We start from the raw sequence: 21,720 nt of genomic DNA on the forward strand, positions 1-21,720 counted from the left end.
ACATAAAAAAAAAGGTTATCTTTTTTCTTCATCGAGTAGAGTTGATCAATCTTTCGACGAAGCATATTAAGATATCATCTATTTCTTCCAACGAGTAGAGTTTAAAGGCTTAAAGGTCGCTCATGAATAGCAGAGGCAAGGGACAGTGGTATTGCCATAGCAATCACGACAACGCCCTAGAGACTGATCATATATTATATGATCAGCGCCCAAGCCTCCTCTCCACCCAAGCTAGGACCAGGGAGGGCCAGGCAGTGGCTGCTGATGACCTCAGCAGATAGACCTATAGGCTCCCCCAAACTCACCCCCCCCCCACCTTAGCTCACAAGGATGGTAAGGTTGTAAACATTAATGCCACTAACGAGTCTGAGGGGGACTCGAACCCCTGTCTGACAAACACCAGACAGCGACGTTACCAATCAGGCCACAACAACCCTATCTTTCCGTGAAGTATATTCTTTCTATATAGAAGAAACCCAAAAATTATTTTCCTTCTGTGACCCTGAGGTTTCCAAAGTGCCCAAATCTATCTTGGGTCACGAGTGGAAAGGAGCAAAGTTCTAATAGCGTTAATGGACGTGTCTCATTAGGTGAAGCGACGAGACCTTTTCTTTTAAATCGAGATAGATTATAGCCTTTGGTAAAAGATAGGAGAGGACAAAGTTTTTTTTTTTTTGTGGGGGAGGGGGGAGGAAGTTTGACAAGCATGCCATGGAAACAGGAGGGAGACTGTAATGTACAGCTTCAACGTTTACATGTTTATACAAACACACGCACACACACACACACACACATATATATATATATATATATATATATATATATATATATATATATATATATATATATATATATATATTTATATATATATATATATATATATATATAGATAGATAGATAGATAGATAGATAGATATATATATATATATATATATATATATATAGATATATATATATATATATATATATATATATATGTGTGTGTGTGTGTGTGCGTGTGTATGCGTGAGTATATGTGTGTCAGCATGTTGATAAGCGATAACAAATACGATATATAGTTAATTGTGTGATTGGAATCGTCACCATGTTTCTTCTGTTTCCCATCCCCTCACATAGAACTATACAAAAAGAAAAGAAGGAAGGATAAGTAAGCCACTTCTCATGATGCTTAAATGGAATATATTCTTTTTAGAATTTGAATACATATCAACTTACAAATTGATGTAAGTCAGAGATTCCTCATTATAGTTACTGTTTCTTAATTTTCATGTTTATTAAATTTACTTTGGTGTGTAAAGATGAAAAAAAATGTTTTCGAAAATACATTCTGCATCGAAAGACTGAGCGTGGAAAAAGCATTGTTTTTATTCAAGGTCTCGGAAGATCAAAGCTGTTGAACTACACGTGAAGTTGTCCAGCGTGGTGACGAAAACTGACTAAATCCCAGACATGAATAAGGACATGTCTTGCAGTTGACTAGAAACGGCTGCATTTGTTGTTGTTGCTGTATATATATATATATATATATATATATATATATATATATATATATATATATATATATATATATATATATATATATATATATATATTTATATATATATGTGTGTGTGTGTGTGTGTAAATATATATATATATATATATATATATATATATATAAATATATATATATATATGTGTGTGTGTGTATATACATTATATATATATATATATATATATATATATATATATATATATATATAGAGAGAGAGAGAGAGAGAGAGAGAGAGAGAGAGAGAGAGAGAGAGAGAGAGACGTGGCTTTAAAATTCATAGGAATCATTTTATTTTATTTCAATTCATATAAAATATTCCAAGAACAGTACCAACATATATATATATATATATATATATATATATATATATATATATATATATATATATATATATATATATATATATATATACAACAGCAATGCTTTATTTTGGGTTCCTTCTGTAAAGAAAGGAAAATTAAATGAGTATGCGGTTGTTTATCCCTTTTGATAAACAGGTTATGCAAAATATTAATATTTGAACCACTACAGCTTAGGATAGTAAGCTAGAAAGGAAATAGGAAAGACACATACCTGTGTATCCTATCCAGCCAATTGCTGTGACCTCCCCAAATATTAATGTTAAAATTTCCTTATCAAGGAAATTCAAAAGAAAAGGGGTTCTAACCTCTGGGGATAGAATTGGTGTATACTAACACTAATCCCTTTTCTAAAGTTTTAATATTATTGGGTAAGTTATAAAACTGATTACTATCAGAGCATTGAACGAATACTTCTTTTCAATATAGAATTGGTCTCAACAATAGACTGTGAAAGGATACACAAGGTATGTTGGAAAATTAAACTACTGTATAATCTATACTATAGTTTTCTGTGTGCAGTATATACTATACTGCAAATATACTGGCTACTGTGTAATCATATACTGTAGTTCAACCGGCCAGGACACCAGCCACCCGTTGAGATACTACCACTAGAGAGTTATGGGGTCCTTTGACTGGCCAGAAAGTACTACATTAGATCCTTCTCTCTGGTTACGGTTCTTTCCCTTTGCCTACACATACACCGAATAGTCTGGCCTATTCTTTTGAGATTCTACTCTATACTCATACACCTGACAACACTGAGATTACCAATCAATTCTTCTTCACCCAATGGGTTAACTTCTGCACTGCAATTGTTCAGTGGCTACTTTCCTCTTGGTAAGGGTAGAAGAGACTCTTTAGATTTGGTAAGCAGCTCTTCTAGGAGAAGGACACTCCAAATTCAAACCATTGTTCTCTAGTCTTGGGTAGTGCCATAGCCTCTGTACCATGGTCTTCCACTGTCTTGGGTTAGAGTTCTCTTGCTTGAGGGTAGACTCGGGCACACTATTCTATCCAATTTCTCTTCCTCTTGTTTTGTTAAAGTATTTATAGTTTATATAGAAAATATTTATTTTAATGTTGTCACTGTTTTTAAAATATTTAATTTTTCCTTGTTTCGTTTCCTTACTGGGCTATTTTCCCTGTTTGGGCCCCTGGGCTTATAGCATTCTGTTTTTCCAACTAGGGTTGTAGCTTAGCAATTAATAATAATAATAATAATAATAATAATAATAATAATAATAATAATGATAGGCTAGTACCTGGCCGCACCGGTCCAACCGGCATATTGCCGGCTGGGTTAGTACCTGGCAGCACCGGATGCATAGCAAGTGTGGCCCGCCCAGGCTGGGGCCCCGATGATGTGAGACGCAGGTGCTTCCTGTTACGGAGGGAGAGGCGCCCGCTGTCATCTAGTCTGACTAAGTAGTGTCGGTATGGGAGCGTTTCCGCCACGGTACCGGTACGGTCCCACAGCTTAGTGGCCTGATTTTGCACTCGCACTTGGGATCCCGGGTTGATAACTGGAAGCTTTCTGAAGGGTCCGTTCCCGGTGAGGGCGGCACCGCTGTCAGCCATCTGACGTTCTCTCTGCCGCAAGGTTGCCCCCTGGTGTCTGTCTACCGTGAGGTGCCAGCGGGCCGTAGGTACGCCGTCTCGGAGCTGCCTGCCCGCTGCCATCTGGGGGGGTGACTTATTTATTCCGCGGAGGGGGGTGTTGAGGTACTGCAACATAGCCACAGAGGACTTGTCCGTGTCGAGGGTGCCACCGCTGCCCGTGTTCGCCATTATTATCCGCTTCCCGATCTTGACTGCAGCCTCTGCCCTGCCATTGGACTGTGGGTACTGGGCGGATGATAGACGCACGGACACACCTCATAACTTGAAAAATTCCCCCATTTCCTCGCTTGCCAGATTGGTGCCACCGTCTGTGGAGATTTGCTCCGGGACCCTCCCACTTGATGTGAGAGGAGGAGGTGCCGTGGGGGAAGTGGGCCAGCTCCACCCAACCTGTGAGCCTGTCTGCGTAGGCCATGTACGAGTGTCCGTCGTGCTGGAACATATCTGCTACCGTCATTTGGAAGGGGTACTCTGGGGGCGGCGTGATGATGAGTTCCTCCGCGGCCTGGGATGGTGCGTGTACGTCACATTCTTCACACGAGGATCGGTGATACTGCAGGTCCCCCTCGAGTCCTGGCCAGTACACCATCTGGCGTGCTCGTCGTTGCATCGAGTCCAGGCCTTGGTGCCCCGCGTGTAGGTTGGCAGCCACCTGCTGACGAGAGGCTCCGGGATAACTAGGCAGACGTTGCCCTGTTCGAACGTGTATGTCACCAAGTCTTGGATAACAGCCAGCCTGTCCCTGACACCGTAGAAGGGCCGAAGGCATGCAACTTCCTGGGACTTCTTGTCGGCCCAATCCCCGGCCAGGACCCTAGCAGCTGGTACACGGGGTCGCTGACAGCGGCGTGCCTAACCCCCGCCTCATCCACGACACAGCTGTCGTGCTCTACTGCTGCCAAGACAGCGGCCACTATGGCGTCGGTGAGGTCTTCGTCGAGGTCCACGTCGTGGGCGCTGGGATCGGCTTTCAAGGCGGGGTATCGGGTCAGGAAGTCTGCCGCGCTGTTACGCTTCCCCGGCAGATACTTGACCCTGAATCGGTACTGCAGGGTTCTCTCCTTCAGCCTGAAGAGACGGGGCTTGGAGATTTCCGTGAGGGCCCGATCTCCCAGCAACTTGGTTAGCGGGCGGTGGTCTGTCACAACGGTGAGGTTGAGGCACCCCAGCAAGAACAGCCTCGCCTTCTGGAGACACCAGGCTACCACGAGGGCCTCCCCCTCCACGGCAGCGTAGCCAGCTTCGGGGACGGTGAGATGGTGGCTGCCGCATAGTGCCAGGCGCCACCCGCCGTGCAGCAGAAGGGCGTGTTGGCGGAGCTGCATGCGCAATACTGTTGAAGGATTACAAACCCTATGCCTTCTTTGCTCCAGTCAGTGATCGCTGCTGTGGGGCGGCTCCTGTCGTAGTAGGCCAGTCCGTCCTTCGCTAATTGGCAGATCATGTCTTGGGCGTGATGGAATTTGGTGAGGAGTGCCTCGTCCCAGTACACTGACTTCCCGGTTGGTTTTTTGAGGAGATCCCTGAATTGGTTCATGATGGGAGCTGTCACGAGGAAGGGCGGCAGCTGGTTGACGAATCCGTACCAAGCCCTTATGTCGGTGATGGAGGGCTGACGTGGCATCGGGAAGGTCTTGATGGCCACCAAACATTCCTCTGTTGGCTTGTAGGCCTCCCAGCCCAGGTTGAAGCCCACGAAGTCCACTTCCCTTCTTGCGAATTGGAATTTCTCTGGCTTCAGGGTGACACCCTTGGCTGCGCATGTTTCGAGGAAGTCGTAGGCATGCCAGAAAACCCCTTCGATGTTGTCGTCGTAGAGCAGGGTGTCGTCTACGCACTTATATTTCCTCTGGATGTCCTGAATGGTGTCGTCGAATCGTCGAGTATACGCATCGCCGGCGGAGCAGTGCCCCATGGGTGTGCGACGGTAACGAAATCTCCCCCGGGGGTAATAAATGTGGTTAGGTTGCGACTTTCTTCGCCTAACTCCACCTGGTGGTAACCCCAGTACGCATCCGCCACGGTCTTGAATGTGTGCTTAGGTACCCCGGACACCATGTCGAATGGGGCGCGGGTGTGGTGTGTCTCCCGTAGGCAGGATGCGTTGAGGCGCTGGTAGTCGACTGTACGGCGTGGCTGTCCTGACTTCTTGGCGACGACCACCATACGGACGCACCATTCTGTTGGCTGCTCGGCAGGTACCGGTTCTATAACGCCACGGGCGACATCATCTTCGAGCTGGGCCTTCACTTCCTCTTCCCAGTGTTTTGGCACTGATGCTGGGGTGTGGCATGCGTAAGGCGTAGTTCCTGGGAGCAGGTAGATATGGTGCGGTTTCCCCTGCATCAATGGCAATGGCTTCCTGGCCGTGTTGAATGTCGTCGTGGCAAAATGTTGCAGGAGCCAGGCTTCCAACCTGGCCGCATGTTCCTCCTGGGGCGGCAGGGGCACCTCGGCGGGTCGGGGTGGTACCTGGCCGTGCCATCGAACAGGCTCACGTGTGCCACCGCGGGGGAGGGGTGGGGTAACTCCTTGGGTACCAGTGTTAAGTCTCTGCAGGCGTCCAGCGACAGGAAGAGGTGCTTTGCCGACTGCATGAAATACACGTCCTGCTCCGTGGTGTGACCTTGCAGGGTGACGTGGCACACGGCAGATCCAAGGCACTTCTGGGGAAGGTTTTCCACATCCCACAACCCGGCACGGGGTGTAAGGGCTGCTGGGCGGACTTGGAGGTGCGATAGCAAGGAGAGCCCCTCCACACATACCTGTGCCCTGGCGGTGACTGGCACTCGTACTCCTGTGTCGGTGTGGACGACTGTCACCTCCATTACAGGGTGGCGGGCGGGGTTGGCGCCCGCAACAAGCACAGCGCTAGATGTAGCACTAGACACGTCTGTCGAGGATCCTGTTGATTTTGTCAGTGATTTTCTGCAGCATTTGTAATAGTGGCCCTGCTTGCGGCACCCGTTGCATACGGCAGACTTAGCGGGGCACGAGGCTCTGCCAGAGGCGTGGCGCCCACCGCAGTTCCCACAGGGAAGGGGTGGGGGACCCCTACCTGTGCCAGAGACGGTTGCACTTGGATGATCTGCCTTGGGTGTCTCGCTGCCAGTCGCGCAAGCAGATTCCCTCCAGTTGCATTGGCGCGCAGCGGTGTCGACGCTGGCCACCTCGTAAGCACAGCACCTGGCCCTAAGGGCACTAACACTATTGATGTCTTTGCTACATTGGTACACATGGCGACGCATAGCCTCATCACTTAGGCCCACCATTAACTTAGGTAATAACATGTATTCAGCTAGATTGCTCTGACACTGAGGGCACTGGAAATTGCAATCGGTGGCCTTTTGAGAACACTTTAAAAAATAATCACTGACACTTTCTCCTGGGCCTTGTATCGCATTAAAAAACTCCGACCATAACACAGCGCGGTTTGTAGATCGCAACACGATATCACGAATAAAATCCATGGCTTCCATAGCGGTAAGGTTACTCCATTCCTGTGAGGTGAATCTGGCGTCCAGCGCCCGTTGTAGAGGGGGTGTGCAGTATAGCCTGATGTGGTGGACGACCTCGTGGGGCGGTAGTCTGCACAATTCGATCCAGTATTCCATCGACCTCCTCCAGGACCGGAATGCAGCGGGCTTCAGCTCAATTTCACACTTCTCCAGGGCTGCAGACGCAGGGACACGAGGTGCAGGGGTAGCATGTGTCGTAAGCCGGTTGCGGAGAACGTTGATCATCTGTTGCTGTGCGGCCATGGCTTGCCTGGCTTCTTGCAGGGCAGGGACGAGCCCATGGGGGACGACGGGGCGTGCGGCCGGGGTGGACTGCACTGAGCGGCGCTGGAAGGGCATGGTGAGGGTCACGGAGGTCCTTGAGAATCACTGCGCCATATTAGATGTCAAGGTGGGACAAGAGACACACGATGGTGGAGGCATGTGGTTTATTGCGTCCTCAGGTACAGACTAACTCTAGTTGCTCTCTGCAACCGGCACACTCACTTGGCGCCTGCCCGCCATGGGAGAACATATCATACTTGCAGGTACTCCATCAGAAGGGTTATTAAATAACATCTCCCTTCATTTAAAAGGTAAATATTTGTAAACATAGTTAAACAAACAATTTGATAAAAAGTATGATAGCAGAGTAAGCCTATGCCCAAATAATGATATCTTAAATCGGACTATAATTGAAATAAAAATACAGTAGTTATGTTATATATATGGAGTCTATAGCCGAACTTTAAATCCTAGATTTTAAGATACTATCTACTTTCAGTTTATGGTGATAGTTTTACAATTTCTAAGTAGATCTTACTAATATTATATCTTACAATTATATACATTATGGAAGATGATATTCCTAAAGGTATTAACTCATAAATTTTCTAAGAACACATTATAACGAGAAAAGAAAATGGTTTTTTTTCGTGTTAGTTAAATATACTTTAGTTACCCTTAAATAACGTTTTCTCTAAATAAAAAGCTGTACCGTTTTCTTTTTCTTTAGCCCCGCTGCTCTAGGGGTACTTTGCTTAAACATTTCACTCGTATACTGTATATCAATTAAATATTAAATTATATTTATACAAATATCTTATGAACTCTTATAGTAATTAAATTAATCTATTGGAAGAATGTTTTAATATATCCTAAGCAAAATACTATAGTTTTAGCTGATGGAAAGGCTATAGAACGCAGACTATGGTGGTCTCTGATTGGTTGAAGCAATTCTTTGACCAGGGGGACAACTTGTTGAGAATTTGTCCCCAAATCTGGGAATTTCTAGAGGTGTTTGGGGACATATCAAGTGCGTGAATTCCCATACGTCTTGTAACTGAAAAACACTCTACTGTAAATACTCATGAATAATTCTGTCTTCAATAAGATTTATGATGACTTAATTACGTTTTACTGTTTTCCTGTGGTATGAAACTCATTACAATTATAATTTGATTATTATATCTTTCAGAGCACAAAATAAAATCAAAACATGAGTTCGTTACTCAAAAACTAAATTTTACTGTTTGCGGTTTCACAAATACCATAACTAAGATAATTACAGAATATATTATAATCATAGACGATACAAGAGTACATAGTACAGTATTTAGTAGGCTACAGGTTCAGTGTTTTGGTAGAGGCTACCTGATGAAAATCATTCCGGTCTGGGGAACCTTTAGGGACCTTCTAGGGATCTCCCTGACAGTGCAAACTATAGAAGAAAACTCATTTCTGTCCCAGACACACACACAGAAAGAAGGAAGTGTGTCTTGTCTTTGAACTTGTGATCCTGCAAACAATGAAGGATTTACTGGGTAAGGAGAGAGACACTTTACAAGGTTTATTTCTTTTTATTATGTTTTTGCTGTTGTTGTATTACTCAAAATACTGGAGATTCGAATACATTATGTGTGTTGTAGGTTTCCATGTGTAATAGTAAACCATCGAATTTCTTTAAGGGTTTTTCATTGGCAAAGAATTTTTTTTTATAAAAGACGTTCCCCAAAATGGCTGCCTTAGCGTGTGGTGGTTATTAAATGAGATCGTTTCCAGATGTGGCTTTAACTTGTCAATTAACGATAAGATGGTGTATAATTGTAGCCGTGGAGTTCGAGTTCCAATTAGGCACACTGTAATCACCTTTAATTGTAGTTGTTACTGTAAAAATGAATGGGGATTGAAATATTGTCGTATCGTAAAGTCTGCTCAATATTTTATTTAATAAAATACACAACTGTTTTAATCACGTTTTAATTTAATCTGGTAAGAAATTTTATTAGATATTTTTTCATATTTCAAAATTGTGAATGTGATGGTGTTGAATAGATATTGTGGAAACTGTGTAATTTGGGCAAATTATTTTCATTGAAAAGTGTAATTAGGAACCGAGAGTTTCCGGTGATGTGTTGGAGAGTTATGCGTTAGTTGACCAAAAATATAATTCAGTGTACAACTCAACATTCTCACAATCATTATTTTATTAATACACAAAAAGAATTCTGTTATAACTCTGTGTACACATACTGTACAAATACCCATATATCATTCGTTTTAATATAAATAGTCAATCCTTGAGACAAATGTATAAGCTACAGTTATTTTTTTAAGAACAACTTCTCACTTTACATTAGTTTGACAACTAGCAGTATCAGCTTACTCCCAGATTCACTCTCTCTCTCTCTCTCTCTCTCTCTCTCTCTCTCTCTCTCTCTCTCTCTCTCTCTCTCTCTCTCTCTCTCAACTAAATACGGAAAGGAAATAAGCATCTAATCCACTGCAATATTAAATATTCGGAAGTGTATCCCAAGATACACTTTTACTTTTAGGGGTTTATTTCTCGCCCTCCATCAGACACTAAGAGTCTGTTCAGCTCATGCAATTACACAGAAGTCTTTGGTAGAATAAAGGCTTAGTTTTGGTCTTAAGGGACTCTACAACCCACAAATAAATTGAAATCCAAGTTAAACGAAAGCAGAAAATAACCGTGATAAAAGCACAAGTAGAAACACGGCTCTTTTTATTTCGTTTTTTTTTTTGCGAGAAAATATCTTGTTTGGAGAACCATTATTAAAACTTTTGGTATTAAACTATCATCAATAATCACCTCGTTAGGTAATGACTAAACTCTTACCGTAAGTGGGTTGTCCTTGCCTGTTTTTTGACTAACCAGACCAAAGTGGTTTTCTGGATATTTGCTCTACGTTTAAGAGGACGGGTCTGCTCGTTGTCAGTGAATTCCAAAAAAAAAAAAAAATCAGTTTTTAATCTGGAAATGGGAAGCCTTATTCAGTAATTAATATTGTCTTCCTTTAGTCTCTAGGTAAAAAGGTGAATTTGTTTTGCATTAATTAATTTTGTTACTAAATGATGATCAGCTTTATTTGTGACAATATCATTGTTCTCTGGTCTTGGATAGTGCCATAGCCTCTGTACCATGGTCTTCCACTGACTTGAATTTGAGTTCTCTTGCTTGAGGGTACACTCATGCTCACTATTTTATCTGATTTCTCTTCCTCTTGTTTTGTTAAGGTTTTTGCAGTTTATTTGGGAAATGTTGTTCTTAAAATACTTTTATTTTTTCCCTGTTTCCTTTCCTCACTGAACTATTTTCCCTGTTGGAGTCCCTTGGGCTTACAGCATCCTGCTTTTCCAACAAGGGCTGTAGCTTAGCAATTAATAACAATAATAATAATAGTAATAATAATAATAATAATAATAATAATAATAATAATATGAAATGAATAGTTATTGGTAATCCCCATTATTGCATGAAATGTCGATGCTGTCTTCAATACTTTGTGGATTAGGCAATTTGAATCAATAGCGTGACTTTAACTCTTTAATTCTTTAATAATTACCAGCATAAATATTTTGACTTTAGTAGTGGTTATGAAGGATCAGTTCTGTTTTGTAACCATGTTATAATGAGTGGAGATGCTTCAACAATCATAATTTTAATCTAATTTTAATTTATTGTTTACATCTTAAATTGTGGTAAAGAATGATTCAAAGTCACTATTTATAAACTTTAGAAAATACGTTTTTGTTCAATCATGCTTGTGTTTCTAGGTGATATGGACAGTCTTGCACGAGTTGCTCAACTTGTTCATTATTATTATTATTATTATTATTATTATTATTATTATTATTATTATTATTATTATTATCATGAGTTGCTCAACTTGCTCATTATTATTATTATTATTGTTATTATTATTATTATTATTATTATTATTATTATTATTATTATTATTATCATTATCATTATCATGAGTTGCTCAACTTGTTCATAATTATTATTTATTATTATTATTATTATTATTATTATTATTATTATTATTATTATTATTATTGTTGTTGTTGTTGTTGTTGTTGTTGTTGTTGTTGTTATTAATCACGGCTTTTCCTAAAGAAATGCATAAATCTGTTTAACCAGCTACTGTGAATAGCTTGCCATGTAGTAGGCCCATATATAAACTTTACTTTACTTGACATTTACTTTACGGTCTGTTTTCCTGACACAACAAAGTCAGTTTATCGTATACATATTATAAGGTATTTTGCATAACACAATTCATGTTTATTATCAAATGCTTTCGTTTTGAAACCGGGTCACGATTTAGGATAAGTATTTATTTCCTCTTTCTTTGCTTTGAGATATTTACCTTCAGTTTTCTTATGTTGGTTGCAGAATAGTAAGAAGTTGCGATGAATTTCTTGTGTAATTCTGATATATTTGAGAAAATACTTTTGGGAGAGCATTTATTGATAAGACTTAATTCATATTAAACTATCATTAATATTTTTCTGTCATTCACTCGGTTCGTTAGTCAATAACTAAGCAATCACTGCAATTGGTGGTGGGGTGTTTTGGTCTGTTTTTAGACCAGTCCGGCAAAAGTGGTTTTCAACAGATCTGTTCTTCGTTGTTTTTAATCTAGAATTAAGATTGCTTATTTAGTTTAATGTAAAGGTATTTAAATGTATTAACTTTTTAATTAATAAATGATATATAGTTTCATGTGGACATCTCTGAAGGCAATATCATTTTGATGAAATAAGATTAATTATTAGTGATCAACAAGATTGCAAAAAGCGTCAATACTGTCCTTAATACTTCGTGGACTAAGCAACTTGCATCGAAGGCGTGACTATAAACTCTTTATATGTGTACTACATTTCATTTTTTAACTAGTTTAGATATTTGTCAATTTTGTGACTGTGGGAAATGGTAGTTTATAAATATTTTGCTAATTGATATAAAGGTATTTTCTAAGTAAGGATATATGTCTCAATTGGTCTATGATAATGAACAAAGAAAGTATTTTGACTTTTCTAAGGGCAGTTATGAAAGGCCAGTGCTTCTGTAGAGTTTTAACCCAGATAGACTTTGTTGAGATATTTTATCAGTGGGGAGACCTTTACGTGGTGGAAGTGTTTGCGTATTGCCATGATGAGCAAAGCTGTACTAGTCAGGGCCACCCATACTAGGTTGGTTTGCTGTGAGTGATCAGACCAAAGTCTCCAATCATCACTAATCCATAAATGGTCAGCGTGGTGATGAAAAGACTGGACAAACCCTAGACATGAATTGATATGGCTGAGGCCTTTGTCCTGCGGTGGACTAGAAACTGCTGAGGTTGTTGTTGTATAAGTTATAATTATAAACCAACTAAGTACAAATTTAACAATCCATAGATACTGAGGTACTAAATGAATTGAATGCTTCCATTTGGCAATGTGGTACAAAACTAATCAAAAGTGTTTTTTATAAACATCGCTTCCACAGCTATAGAATGTAGGTAATTGTGACACCGGGCAGTAGTTTTACTCTTTATTTGAATTGGCTGTTTAGGAACTAAATTCTAAAGCATTTGTCTATATAGAATCATGTTCGTTTCCAGGTGATGTAGGCAATCTTGAGATGTATATAATGCCCATCTTTCAATAATCGTAGCATTTCTTAAAACATAAATTGTCTTGTTTATAATAAGGTTTATTTTTGTGGTTCAAAGTCTGGTTACTGTAAATGGCATACAGTATAGTTTGGCCAATAGGTGAACTTCTAATGTTTTCGTTTTAAAACTGAGGTACTACTTGCGTTTTATAATTATTTCCATTTTATTTTCATTGAAATATCAATTATTATTCTATTATTTTTCATATGTTGGTTGCAGAATCAAAATCGGTAAGCAAAAATTTCTTACTAAATTCAGATTGTAGGCCTATCAATGACCCACACCAGATAAAGGTTAATTTGGAAAATATCTATCTAGGTGCCATGTCCTCGACGTGGGCTGTCAATTGCCTCCACCTGGTCTTGTCATCAGCTTTCTGTATAATTTAGAATTTTCCAGCTGTTACTTTCTTTCTTAAATCCTACAGTAAGCTGTACAAAAACCGTTTCATTTGCCGGCCTCTTGCTCATCCCCCTTCTATATTTCCCATAAGGCACAAAATTTCGACCTTTTCTCTTCTTATTACATGTCCCAGATATTCCATCTGCCTCCTCCATATATCACTTTTAGTAGTGATATCTCTCTCTCTCTCTCTCTCTCTCTCTCTCTCTCTCTCTCTCTCTCTCTCAAATTCATTGCAATATTAAATATTCGGAAGTGTATCCCAAGATATAAATTATTTGTAAGTTTAGACTAAGTCAGCCTCATGTCATCTCATCACGTGCAATTGCACAGAAGTGGTTGATAGAATAATGGCTTAATTTTGATCTTTAAGGGACTCTATACCACCGATGCATTGAAATTCAGTTTAAATCAAAGCAGGAAATTACCCAAGTAGGAACACGGCTTTTTTATTTCGATTTTTTGAAAATATTCTTGGGAAAACCTTTATAAAAACGATTTTTGTATGCAACTTGTTTTTCTCATATTCCAATAGCAGACGTATTGCCTCATTAGTTAATGACCAATTAACTCTTACTGTAAGGGGGTTGGGGTTCCTTGCCTGTTTTTCGACCAACCAGACAGACCTGGTTTTCTGCATATTTCTTCTTCGTTGTCAGTGAATTTCCACAAAATCTGTTTTTAATCTGAAAATGGTAAGCCTTATTTAGTAATTAATACTAAGTCTTCGTATAGTATCAAGGTAAATAGCCGAATTTGATTTGCATTAATTAATTTTATTACTAAATGATGATTAGCTTTATTTGCGACAATATCATTGTTCTCTGGACTTTAATAGTGCCATAGCCTCTGTGCCATGGTCTTCCACTTTCTTAGGTTAAAGTTCTCTTGCTTGAGGGTACACTCATGCTCACTATTTTATCTTATTCCTCTTGCTTTATTAAAGCTTTTATAGTTTTAGGAAATATTTCTTCTAATGTTATTACTGTTCTTAAAATACTTTTATTTTTTCCCTGTTTCCTTTCGTCACTGGACTATTTTCCCTGTTGGAGCCCCTTGGGCTTACAGCATCCTGCTTTTCCAACAAGGCCTGTAGCTTAGTAATTAATAATAATAATAACAATAATAATTGATAATACGAAAAAAATAGTTATTGGTAATCCCCATGATAGCATGAAATGTTGATCCTGTCTTTAATACTTTGTGGATTAGGCAATTTGAATCGAAGGCGTGACTTTAGCTCAATAATAATCATCAGCATAAATATTTTGATTAGTAGTGGTTATAAAGGATCAGTTCTGTTTTTTAACCATGTTAAAATGAGTGGAACAATCATGATTTGAATCTAACTTGGTTTTATAAATTTTGATTAATTGATTGTTCACTTTTGAAATTGTGGTAAAGAACGACTCAAAAATATTGAACAGTGGTAATCTTGATTTAAAGTTAACATTTCGAATCATATTCAAAATTACGTCTTGTGTTTCTAAGTGACATACACTCTTGCATAAGTTGCTCATCTGGCAATAATCATGACGTTCTTAAACATTAATATTAATGTATCATGTGTATGGGTAATGTTTTGTTTCTATTTGTGAGTGGTGAGAATGTATTTATCCAGCGACAGTAAATGGCTTCTCATACAGTGGAGCCCATACAGGAATTTTGCTTAATTGATAAGCTGTTTTCCTGGGATTTGGTGACCGATTTGGTAAACAAGGCCGCTTGGTAGTTAATTTTGCGTGCAAAGCTGGGTTAGAAAAGGCTAAAAATAACTTAAAAGAGGTCAAAAATGACATTAAGGTAGAAGTAGATAAAAAGGATCTATTTAAACCGAAGATCAAGGTCTGCAATATTGATGAAAATGAAGATATAATTGCCAGTATAAAGGAGAAGAATGAATGGTTGAATGTGTGAAAACGAAGAGGACTTTAAATTGATCAGGAAGTTTAAATCAAGACAAAGCAGTAAATCTCATGTCATTATAAAGTGTAGTCCAACTATCAGGAAAGTTTTCCGTAAAAGGGACGATAGAGTATATACCATGCTTGGAGGATGCTGCAAAATTTGATTCCTGCAACGTATTTCAGTGTTATAAATGCGAGGAATTTGGTCATACTGCCGATAGTTGTAGCAAGACTCGGGTATGTGCCAAGTGTAGTCAGGAACACCGAACCACGGATTGTAGTGTAAATGCGATAAAGTGTCATAACTGCTCAATGAGGAATTACAGTGATACGAATCATAAGACATATGACGAAAACTGTAAAGTATGCAAGGAGGAGCTTACCAGGATAAAAAATAGAACTGATCATGGAGTCTAGCTCATTGGTTAAGTGTGGTCTGATAAATATTCAATCGGTGGGGAATAAAACCATAAAGATTAGAAATCTTATTAATGAAATGGAATTAGATTTATGCTTATTAACTGAAACTTGGTTGCAGGGAAATATTAGTGATAACTCAAAGATTCAGGAGATGACGCCGTGTACTCACGATTTCTACCACGTACCAAGAAAGGATAAAACTGGAGGAGGAGTGGGTGTCTTTGTGTCGAAAACCTTCTCTAGGGTTTCTATCATGAATGAAATAGTATTTGAAACGTTTGAATATATCGATTTAAAACTGACAAGAAACAGTAAGGTATTGAATATAATACCATTGTATAGACCACCAGGGAGTAATAAGAGGAAATTCATTGAAGAATTTAGTAATCTTGTGGGTGTGGTGGACTATATTATAAATACATTAATTGGTGGAGACTTTAATTGTTGGGTAGATGATGAAATTGATAATAAGACTAAAGAACTCAAGGAAGTATTTGAGATGTTTAATTTATTAAACAGCAAACCATCCTAGTATTTGTGGTTTTGACTAGTATAGCTTTGCTGATCATAGTGATGTCATTATTATTATTACCACGTTTTTACCATATACGGTGGCGTATCATAATACTGTTTATTAACAGTATAGAGACCATTTACTTTAACTTACTTTGCCAATTTGGGGATATTTTTTTTTTTTGGGGGGGGGACCCTTTTTACTGGAAACTGACACAACGCATGGCCATTGTCCGGTTGTGTACTGTGGTAAGATTCGACTTTCGTAAGTAGGGGTATTTTATTGTATAAAGTTAATTGTTTACGCAATGGGAGAACTGATATCAAATGATCAAATATTGTTATGAAAGTGTATTTGCCTTATCACCCTCTCTCATATTTCGCCTATAGCAAATAAGTTTCGGCATGCTCAGCCAGCCTACTTAATGTGTCTTTTATGTAAAGTGATAGATGAATCTTACGTGTTTATTTTTTTTATGATCACATTTACTCCATTTTAGGAATATTAATTATTATTATTATTATTATTATTATTATTATTATTTGCTATGCTACAACCCTAATTGGAAAAGCAGGATGCTATAAGCCCAGGGGCCCCAACAGGGAAAATAGCCCAGTAAGGAAAGGAAAGAAGTAAAAAGTAAATATTTCAAGAACAGGAACAACACTAAAATAAATACTTCCTATATAAACTATAAAAACTTAAACAAAACAAGAGGAAAAAAAATTAGATAGAATAGTGTGCTTGAGTGTACCCTCAAGCAAGAGAACTCTAACCAAAGACAGTGGAAGACCATGGTACAGAGGCTATGGCACTACCCAAGACTAAAGACCAATGGTTTGATTTATTAATGCAATGCTAAATATCAAAGTTGAAGAAATCCAAGCTAGACAGTATTTATTAACCACATCAAAGCGTTCATTCGACATTCAAACTATGGAGAAGCCCCTTCAGAAATCATATACAATTGAAATTTCTAGCAACTCCAATTCCTTTTCGTTAATTGTGGTATTTCTGGTAATTAACTTGGTCCTTGATTGTCACTATTTTTTGGTCAACTAGAATTGTCAATCAATCTTTAAGCGCACAACCAATGTTGTTTTTGTTTTTTTATTCATCATCATCATCATCATCATCTACGCCTATTGACGCAAAGGGCCTCGGTTAGATTTCGCCAGTCGTCCCTATCTTGAGCTTTTAATTCAATACTTCTAACCGATGTTAATTCATTCATAGCTTATCACACCAATCAGCCAATCATTTGAAGCGTTCTTTTATTGACATTATCTTCGGGTTGTCCAAATTGAGACAGTGGTCGTGATCGGAGAATCAAATTGATGGTTTGGGTATTTTCTCCACATTCGCAGGACTAGTTAGTTTTGAGGGGCCAGTTGCCAGGTTGTCACCTGTTCTAGCCAATACAGCCCAAGCCGATGTTGGTTATACGAAGTTGCATTTGAGGATTTGTGAGAAATTTTTAGGGTAATTTAAGTTTTCAGAGAGGTGATGTGGTGGTGCGGTTGGCAGGCGTGTGGACCGAGTCGTTCTTTGACGAAATGAATTATTCGCACACCATATGGGATACATACATGTTTTTGTAATGTCTATCGACCTACATATCTCTCTCTCTCTCTCTCTCTCTCTCTCTCTCTCTCTCTCTCTCTCATATCAATGCTACGAACTCAATGCCTTTTTAATGAGTCTCTCTCTCTCTCTCTCTCTCTCTCTCTCTCTCTCATATCAATGCTACGAACTCAATGCCTTTTTAATGAGTCTCTCTCTCTCTCTCTCTCTCTCTCTCTCTCTCTCTCATACCAGTGCTACGAACTCAATGCCTTTTTAATTCTCTCTCTCTCTCTCTCTCTCTCTCTCATACCAATGCTACGAACTCAATGCCTCTTTAATCTCTCTCTCTCTCTCTCTCTCTCTCTCTCTCTCATGTCAATGTTACAAACTCAATGCCTTTTTAATGAGTCTCTCTCTCTCTCTCTCTCTCTCGTGCACAGAATGGTCATGCAAGCTCTAAGCCCAAATTTAAAGATCCAAACTAATTTTTGTATCAGGGTATGAAACGGCTATACTAATAACTAGTTAATTTTAGATTATCCACTGAAAACCAAATTTCTTCTAACCAATGAACGTGACTACTCTATCGCATTTGCGTTGGCTGTTTTACGATTGTTTTCCTATGGTTGGGAACGTGGCCGTTCAATGTAAAGCAGTGATAGGCTTGGAATATTTGCTTAGCAGATTAAATCTCTCTCTCTCTCTCTCTCTCTCTCTCTCTCTCTCTCTCTCTCCTACCATTCGATGTGAAGCAATATGTTTGGAATTTTCGCTTAGCAGATTAAATCTCTCTCTCTCTCTCTCTCTCTCTCTCTCTCTCTCTCTCTCTGAAGAAAATAATTACCAAAATTTCAAAAATGCTGGACGATTATTCAGTCCAAAAATCTATTAGAGAATACGAGTTTTTTCTAAGATACCATCGCTGATCAAATCTGAATAAGATCCTAATTAAATTATTTAAATTTCGGTCTACAGACAACAGTAGGTAACTCATTATTTAAGGCATAACGCTTACCTGAAGGGCTATGGGTTCTAAATTTGTTTTTCAAGTCTGTCAAAGCAAAGGTTGTTACCCGCAGTTTTGCTCTAGTTGGGAAGGCGGGTAAACACGTCTTCAGTGTTACGTAAATGTAAAGGTAATTGTTAAATCATATATTGAGTAATTTAATTATCCAGGACGATAAATAGTTCCTTTTTAGACTGTTTATAAGTAATCTACGTTTGTAGCGGCCGATGTGGTAACATGTATTAATAGGTAAGTTAGTTAAGATTCCAGTAATCCATAAAATGACAGACCTATGTCCTTTAAATGCTGGTTTATGTAAAGTTGTGGATTGGAAACGTCCCACCTCATAATTTGCTGGACGGACGTTCGAGACCTGTTTAAGGTTTAAAGGTCTCATGACTGACAGTGACAATTCCTTAGAGACTGATCATATACGTACACACAATAAACACCTAAACCTCCCTCTACCCAAGCTGGGACCAGGGAGGACCAGGCAATTGCTGCTGATGACTCAGTAGGTAGACCTGTAGGCTTTCCAAATCACGCATCCTTCACTCAGAAGGATGGTAAGGTTGCAGTCACTATAAGAAAATATCGAGCTTGAGCATAGCTCGAACCCCATTCCAACAGAACGCTAGGAGGGAACGTTACCAATAGGCTACCACAACAAGGTCGATGGTTTTTTTGGGCTCAGGCCATGTCGTGCTGATGGAAGTTCCCCTTAAAGTAGATTCCTAAGGGATATATGCACTACAGTGATATTCCCAGAGAATTTTACCTTTAGGTATCCAGAATTCTAACTCCTGGCACAAATATCCTTAAATTTTCTCTCAAGGATATCGCATAATATCAGGGACGTATTCTTGACACGCCTCATAGCAATCTGCACCCCTAATAGCATTTACGCTTCGAGGAGGTGTGGCAAAATAAAAGGGAGCCGTAGCAAGGCTACCCCGTTCTCGTCCTACTATTGAGTATGATAACAGCGCCATTCCCACGATGGCGGACATTCCTTTTTTTTGTAGCGATTTCGCTCGGTGGTATTCCCTGGTGATCTAACTTTTCGATCGTTTTACAGGATTATAATTATGCTTTCTCCATTTTCTTCCGCCTCTGGAAAGTTGAGTATCGGGTCTTTACTGAGAGTATATTTTAGCTCCTGTTTCACAATGAAATTAGAGTATTTTATTGTGCCTAAGAGCTAGGCCAGTTACTGGAGGCGCCATGGGCGCCATCGTTCGTTAGGCATGTGTTATTTAGATAGCAGAACGACTTCCAGTTTTAAATAGCCTTATTTAGTTATTTCAATTATTTAGCTATTCTTGTAAAGATTTGATAATGTGCATAAATTTTTCCTTTTACTCTGTCGATCGTATAGTTAGAGTTTCGGTGATTTAGGTAACCGAGATCTCGTCTAGCCTAGGTAACCTAACCTAGACGTTTTACTATACGTTCAGACATTCCCCGGTTACCCCCGTGTATTGTTTTCCTTCAGTGGAGACTGATACCTCCTAGAATGTTATGAAACATTACACGTCTCTTCCGAGATTTAAGGGTAATTTCTTTCCCTCTGAGTGTAGCCTCAGGCTACAACCCTAATAGCCATGCCTTGAATTTTATTCAGACATGGCTAACTTAGGGTTTATCCTGCCTCTTCCCTTAACTGTTGGTTGTGGTATACCAGCAGGTTTTGGGATTTAGTCAGAATCTCAGAGTATTTAGTCTTATGTCGGCGACCTGCCGGCAGGGCGAATGGGTTGTAGGATACCATCATTCCCCTGCCGGCTAGGTGGCCGGCAATGGAGGTTAGTCCTCATTAGCTGCACTCGAAGTTATGGTAGGGTACCATCTTTTCCTTGCGACTAAAAGACTAGTCCTGTGCCACAGTACTCTGGGCTGAAGAGTGATATTCTTTAGCCTAGGATAACGTGGCACTGGAACTCTGTTTCTTATTTGTTGAGAGGAGGCGGCAGTGCCGCCATCCCCTTAACTGTGTCGGCAATCTCTGGGATGGAGAACCGAGTCTCTTCCGTCACCTAGGATTCTGCCGATACTGAAACAGAGTTTCTTTTAACAGGTGGTAGGACTGACAATTTTGCCAGTTCGTTTCACACTCGTTACAGGACCCTGTTCCCTACCCCTCTGTCCACTTTTGATGGCTGAGCCATTGTCTTTCTTTAGGCCGGCATCTTGCAACCTTACCATTGCCGGTAGGTTGCTGGAGCCAGCCACACTCCCTCTCTAGCCATGACTTTGGCTGACAGCAGGGCATACTGCCGCCAACCACATCATCTGCCGGCTGCTATGGTCCCTGCCGTTAGCTGTTGACTGCCGGCAGCCAAGATGGCTGCCGACAACTGGAGACTGTCGGCAACTGCTAGGCCCAGCCGGCGGCAGCCGGCTGCCGGCGGCCATGATGGCCGTGAGTGGGAAGTCCCTTCTGTCCCCAAGGTTCTTCAATCCTCCCTTGGACTGCTGGTACAGGTTCTGTTGCCGGGGTACTGCCGGCCAGGCCGGCAAAGATAGTGCTGACTCAGTTGGCAGCACGCCGACTGTACTGGTACTGCTGGAGGCTTGCCGGCTGGCAGTGTATCGGCGGTAACTTGCCGGCAATAGTACTGTAGCTGCATGGAAGCCTGAATGGTACATTCTCCCCTTCTATTAGAACCTTCTTTCTGGAGAAAGGCAGTCAAATTAGACTTTTACATCCTTAATTACTGTATACATTCACAGTAAGGAGTAGCCTTTTTTCCATGCTATCTATCTCTCTCTCTCTCTCTAGCTAGCATGCCGGGTATGCCGCCAAGACCTAGCTATGCCGGCAACATGCCGGCTGAACTATTGTATATGTTATACAGGTAGCCAGTATATCTGCTGTATAGATTATACTGCAGATAGAAAACTACTATATATTCTATACTAG

General features: G+C 40.1%; 1 long non-coding RNA gene across 1 annotated transcript in view; it reads left to right on the top strand.

The window, feature by feature from the left end:
* Positions 1 to 8,712: 8,712 nt before the first annotated feature.
* The window catches only part of LOC137615774 (uncharacterized), a 38,107-nt gene continuing 25,099 nt past the window's right edge, over positions 8,713 to 21,720 (top strand). Inside the window, exon 1 of the long non-coding RNA XR_011039257.1 lies at positions 8,713 to 8,839. This is a non-coding gene — a long non-coding RNA (uncharacterized lncRNA). The remainder of the gene's footprint in view (positions 8,840 to 21,720) is intronic.

The sequence above is a fragment of the Palaemon carinicauda genome, chromosome 22 (genome assembly GCF_036898095.1).
Source record: "Palaemon carinicauda isolate YSFRI2023 chromosome 22, ASM3689809v2, whole genome shotgun sequence".
NCBI lineage: Eukaryota > Metazoa > Arthropoda > Malacostraca > Decapoda > Palaemonidae > Palaemon > Palaemon carinicauda.